Genomic DNA, 6,000 nt, shown 5'->3' on the forward strand with positions numbered 1-6,000 from the left:
TAATTTTTGGTCTCATTATAGGGGGGAAAATTTGCCTAGATTGTCAAGAGGTACAGTGCTGAAATTGCATGAAGCAAAGACGACTTGAAATTCCTCTTCTTTAGTTCTGTGGTGGTTGTTTGGGTTTTTTTTTCCTTCTCTGAACATAATTTTTAAAAGGAAAGGTCAAATCATCTCAGAAGTAGGCATCTGTCTTAAGTTAGGTAGCATACCCATGGTTTAGCATGCCATGGGTTAGCATACCCACTTACAATGCAAATTTTCATAGAGAAAACCCCATGAAAATTCAAGCGTAATTTAATAGGGAATATATTTTGGAAGTATTTTGGTTTATGCAAATATAATCCCTTTCAAAAATTTTAAGAGACATAACTGAAGTCAGTTTTGGAGGGAAGTAAACTGTTCACATAAACTCAAATAAATGCCACTTTTTATAAGCTCCACTATGGCCAGTATTGTTGAGTAGCAATTTCCGACAAGTATGCATATGCTTTCTTAACATGCCTTTGCTAGACCTAGGGGGCCACTGAATTTCATTATCTTCTGAAGGATTAAATAGCAAGATCCTTTATTGGATTTCTCCTCTTATTAAGGGACATCTATTTATTTGGAATGCATCTATGTAATGATAGAGTTCTTTTTTTTTTTTTTTTTATATTAAATATTTTCTGTGTGACTTACGTGGCTCAAGATCATTGAAAAGCTGAATAGAAATAATGTTAACCTGTCCCTCAACTTTTATGAGCTTTTCTGGACCTGTTTTCAATGTCTTAATATTTTTAAGAAATAATAATGAGACAAGCTCCCCACACACACACTCCCCCAAGCTAACACAAAACAAAACCAAAAGGACCACACATACAAAATGAAACCTTCAGTCATTAGGCTTATTGAAGCATAATTCTGCGTCTGTAAAATGAAAGAAAAGAATGGTAACAGTTAAACTATCCATTCCTAATCTGAGGGAAAAATCCTAGAATGACAATGTGACTAAAGAAAGTGCTAGTTTAAAAAGATCACAGCCTCAATTAGGCTATTTCATTTACACTCTGTTTTGCTTACTCTGCAGATATTACAAAATCCTTTAAAAATCAACCCCACCAAATTCCTAATTTCTGTGATATATCTCTATATATTAGGATATAATATTGACACCTACCTCTTTACATTTGTAACTTTTAGATCCTGATTTCTCTGCCACACTGCCTCTACAATTTGTAACTGTTCTGCATCAAACAGCGATCCCATTACTAAACAAAAGCATTTCTCTACCCATTTTCTTGTTTTTAATCTTCCTGTAATTAATAGTATTGATCAGTGAATATTTTTTTTTTTTCTGTTTTAGTATATTGGCCTGGTTAGAAATTTAGAAGGTGCATTGGGAGAAATAGTTCAGTTTCATTCAGAAGTAAATTAAAAGCACTGTATAAAAAAAAAAAAATCCAATTATCTATCTTAGATATCTTCAAAACTTGTTTTTATTGAATTAGAAGGCTGATTAAAATGAGGAAATGCTTCAAGTGCTACAATCTTTGCTGTTTTTTAAAATGAAATCAATGAAATCTGACTGTGTTTTCATGCTTACATGCTTTCATGATTTAGAGCCATAAATGATATAAGAAAACTCTAGAACAACTTTTTTTGTAAGCACCCGCTAGGAAAGTTTTGGCTCAAATCTTCTGGTTAAAGCTGTCAATATCTATTTTATTTCAGCTTGCAGCTCAAAGATGAAATTGTTGCTTGAAACTTTTTCCAGATAAATGGGAGACATTAAGACTAGATGAGGACTACTGAATTTGTGAGGAACAATGTCTAAACCAAGTTTGGGGAGTTTTCTCCCTTTCTGAGGTTTTTCTTCCATCCTTTTTATTTTAGTTTCTTTTTATGAACTATCAGTAAAATACATGGAAATGCCCAGTTTTTAAGTGATTGAGATGTGGGAAGGAGTGCTCTAGCTTACAGATTTTGGTTTCATCTGCATCAGTTCTAAGGCTGTCAAATTTATTCCTTTTTCTACCACAAAACAGAGACCAGATGGTTTAGAGCTTTGTGTAATTATACCCAGCGTATCAATCCTGCATAAAATCTTGGCTCCGCAAGCATGAAGTCCATACACCTCTGACTTCTAGGAGTGTAGATTTCATTCTGGTACCTGATTGTAAACTAGAATATTAGAGATTTTTTTTTTAGGGGGGTCCCTAATTCTACTCTAATAACAAAATGGTGCCCCAAGTTTTAAGTCTTCAATTTATCACAGAATTTTTCCCTTTACCTTTGACCTTCTTTCTCAGTTTAGCTTATGAATGAGGATGCTATGGATGAATATAAAAACTAAAAGCTTTTCTTAAAAATGATGGCTACATAATTTTGTATTGAACAGTTTTAGAATTGAATGCAGCCTGAAAACAGTTGAAGTTTAGATGGTTATTTGAAATTTGATGGATTAAGACTGCTAGTGTCATGAAGGAATACATTCTCCTTCAATGTCGTTAGTCTGTGTGCCAAATATTACTTACATTTCTTACTAATTGTTTCAATAATTAAAGTTGAAATGTAATATAATAATTACAAATAAGTGTGTGTGGTGACTTTATCATCTTTGTATTTTAGGATTCAACAGACCACTTCATCTTATTGGATTTCTTGCAAATCTGTTATTACTTCTGAATGCAATACTGAATCTTTGAACATGTTCCCTGCTGTGGAATTAAAGTTCAGTCAATGCCTTATAATGAATCTACTGTCTAACAAATAATACTTTAAAAATGCAATAACATTTTGAATTTCTTTATTAGAAAATTGTAAGTGTGCATTTAATTCTTAGTGAAGTTAAATGTATGACCAAAAGGAATGTTTACATGTTGCATACTAATTTAATTCCCATGGTTCTGCATGTGTGTTGCACTGAATTTTAAATATTTCAAAATTATGTTGGTGGTGAATTTTGAACACTGAGGATACTTAGACCTGATCTCAAATTACTATATCAGAGACCTAAACCCAGGTCCCGACTGCACTGTACAATAACTTTATCTTTCTTTGTCAAACTGAGTTTTAACTATGTCTTTAGATTAAGCAATGCTTACCTCTGCCCTCTTTCTGACACATGCTTTTGGTTTACCTGAAGCTTTGTGACAGAAAACTGAAAAGGCAAAGAACTTCTTGCATGAGAAGGCACACGTTAATTTCTGTTAATAGGAGAAAACACAGTGCATACTGGATGCAATTATCGCATTTCAAGAGTACAGTGACAAACATGCAGAAATTAGAGTAATGGGCTACTCTTCCAGCTTATGGAATATATCGTGTATCCCTATGATGGGAAGGAACTGCCTTTAAGTGTTAAACCCTTTAGAGAGGAACTGTGGTCTTGAGGTAAAGACACAGTGATTCACATCTCGTGAGTAGCTTTCATTCTAAATGTAACTTCTACTTAAAAATGAGCAATATTTACAGCTATTTGCTTCTTAAGACCATAAGGTCTCTGGAAAGAAGATCTTACTTCTCCAAACACTTGTCAGTGCTTAAAAGGCTGAGGTTGTAACTTGGCATTGTAGCATCCCCCTAATTGGAGTAAGTGAGCTTACAGGGAAAGACTTGCTGGGTAACAAGTCTAGATCTCTTCTGCCGTAGAAATTGATGTTGTGTTAACAAAACTTACCTTCCTACTTAATGTAAACCAGCATGTTTTGATACAGTTTCTCTTGCTGTTTTAGATCTTCCCTCCTAGGACAGGTAGAAGTCACCTTCAGGTTTCCATCTCAATTTACTACTTTCTGCTTCCTACATGCTTTTCTCACTTAAAAGACTTTCCACTTCTTAAATTTTACTTTTTTGAAGGAATTTAGAGTGGCCAAATCTTTCAGTCTTTAGTTTATTGTTTTAAAATCTTCTAAGCTTCTGTTGTAAAATATCTGTATTTCTTTTATTGTCTAATAACCTTTTTGGATAAGTTTCAAATATGACAAACAGCCTTTTTTCAGAGCTCTTGCTACTTTCTGTTTAATGATTCTTCTTCATGATATGTATACTTGGCCTTGTTCCAAGAATTTTGTTAACAAAATTTAGTTTTCCATGGTAATTCTCTAGAAAGATAACCTGTCAAGCTAGTTAAAAACAAAACCCCAAAGCTTATCCCTTTAGATCTGAGACCAAACTTTGAACAGCATTTCCCGCCCCCCCCCCCCCCGGTTCATGATTAGTATAGGTAACCTGGATTCCTTTTGCACTCCTCTCATGATGATTTCATTCTTATCATGGTAAATATTTTATAGTATGTGATTTTCTGAAATTTGACTATGCAAATACTTCGTTAGCCTTGCATTTGCATATCAGATATTGACTGCCTCACTGTCCCCTCTGAGAAGTGCTTCCTGCTCATTTCTAGTTCCTGCTATATGTTTTTATTTTTAGTTTTAGTTTTTCTTTATGGTGATTTACATACTAGATTATTCTGTATGTGATGAGTACCTGATGTGCCAAATACCAGCTGATGAAAGAATTTGCTATCCTAAATATCTTTGTGTCCTGCTGAGAATCTGTTCAGATAGGGTGTTCATAAGAATAGACTTATGTTCTTTTGGAAATCTGTAACTAAGTATTTTTGGACAGAGCCCAGCAGGGTTTTGGGGTGTTTGAATGTGAATAGAGATAAGGAGATGCAAGAGAGAAAGAAGGAACAGGGGCAGTAAGTTACACATAAGCTGTTGGAAGGCTGATGGAAGATGATAACGATGGAGGAGAGGAAGTAGACAATGGAATTTAAGAAATGGGAAGAAAGCAGAATAAATACCATGGGGAAAATGTCTAGAAGTGCTTAACATGAAGACAGAGTCCGGTACTGTTTTTCTGCTTAAACTTTAAATTCTTTAGGACTACTATTCCTGGTGTAGCATCTAAAAATATTTTTGTACTTCCTATTTTTTTTCTTTTGCACCAGCTTATCTGGGAGAAATGTGTAACACCGCTTTTCAGTGCCATTTCTGTATTTTTGGCCTGGGAAAAAATGCTTGTAAGTGGCCTCAAATGTTACTTAAAAAGTACAAGGATTGAAAATAGACCAAAAAAACCAGAGGTGCAAAACCTCACTTCTGTGGTCTGCAAGCCATTCAGAATCCACCCACAAACCCCAAACTTTTTTACCAAATAGAGAAGTATAGTTCAATGTAATCAAAGCTTGCTATGTAGTTTGCAATTAAGCTTTTTGCAGTACATAACTGGAAGTGTATGCTCTTTATAAAGTAGTCATGGTAGCTTAGAGAATTTAAAATTCATATTTGCTGGTTTGTTTTTATACTTTATCTGGAAGTTAGAAAATATTTTTGTTAAAGTCTGTATTATTTCCCTTTTTGTGCTGGTTTGTCTTCTGCAGAAGAAATACATTGTCAAGGGACAGCAATATCGGAAACAGGAAAAATTATTGGAGGGATTTGTCTCTTTCATTGCTGCTGCTTTGTGGTATGGAAATACTTGTGCAGGTTCCTTTCCAGTTTGTCCACTTTTTTTCAGAGCAGTAAAGGATAGCTACTTTGACAACTAAGTCCTTCATGTCTCTGCAGAAAGCTTAGCAACAGATGTTTTGAAATTCCACGGTGCTGCATTAGGCTGCTAAGTTACAATATGTCTGCAGAAAGGCAGCAATCTACTACAATGAGCAACTAGCATCATAGCCTCATTGCTGCACAAAATTGCTGCATCTAAAAATGTGCATATGCATTTTGGTGAATCGTATAAACTATCAAGCAGGGAATCCTTCAGAATTAACCTGTAAATGCACTTTCCTTGTAACTTAGTGTGACAAATTAATTGATAACGCGTGGTAAATGAAGAACCTCTTTGAGCTCACTGAAATAAGACAGACGAGTTAAAATAATTTTGTCTGCTTAATACAATACAATCAGAGTATATTTTCTTGTATTGAAGGTTTAACGATATCTTCTGTTAAGTGTATCTTGCTCTTTCTGTGTAGTACAACTCGAGCCACGTTTGGGCAGAGCAGCG

The sequence above is a fragment of the Nipponia nippon genome, unplaced genomic scaffold (genome assembly GCF_047370975.1).
Source record: "Nipponia nippon isolate SJK-2023a ecotype South Korea unplaced genomic scaffold, ASM4737097v1 scaffold_6, whole genome shotgun sequence".
NCBI classification, from domain to species: Eukaryota; Metazoa; Chordata; class Aves; order Pelecaniformes; family Threskiornithidae; genus Nipponia; species Nipponia nippon.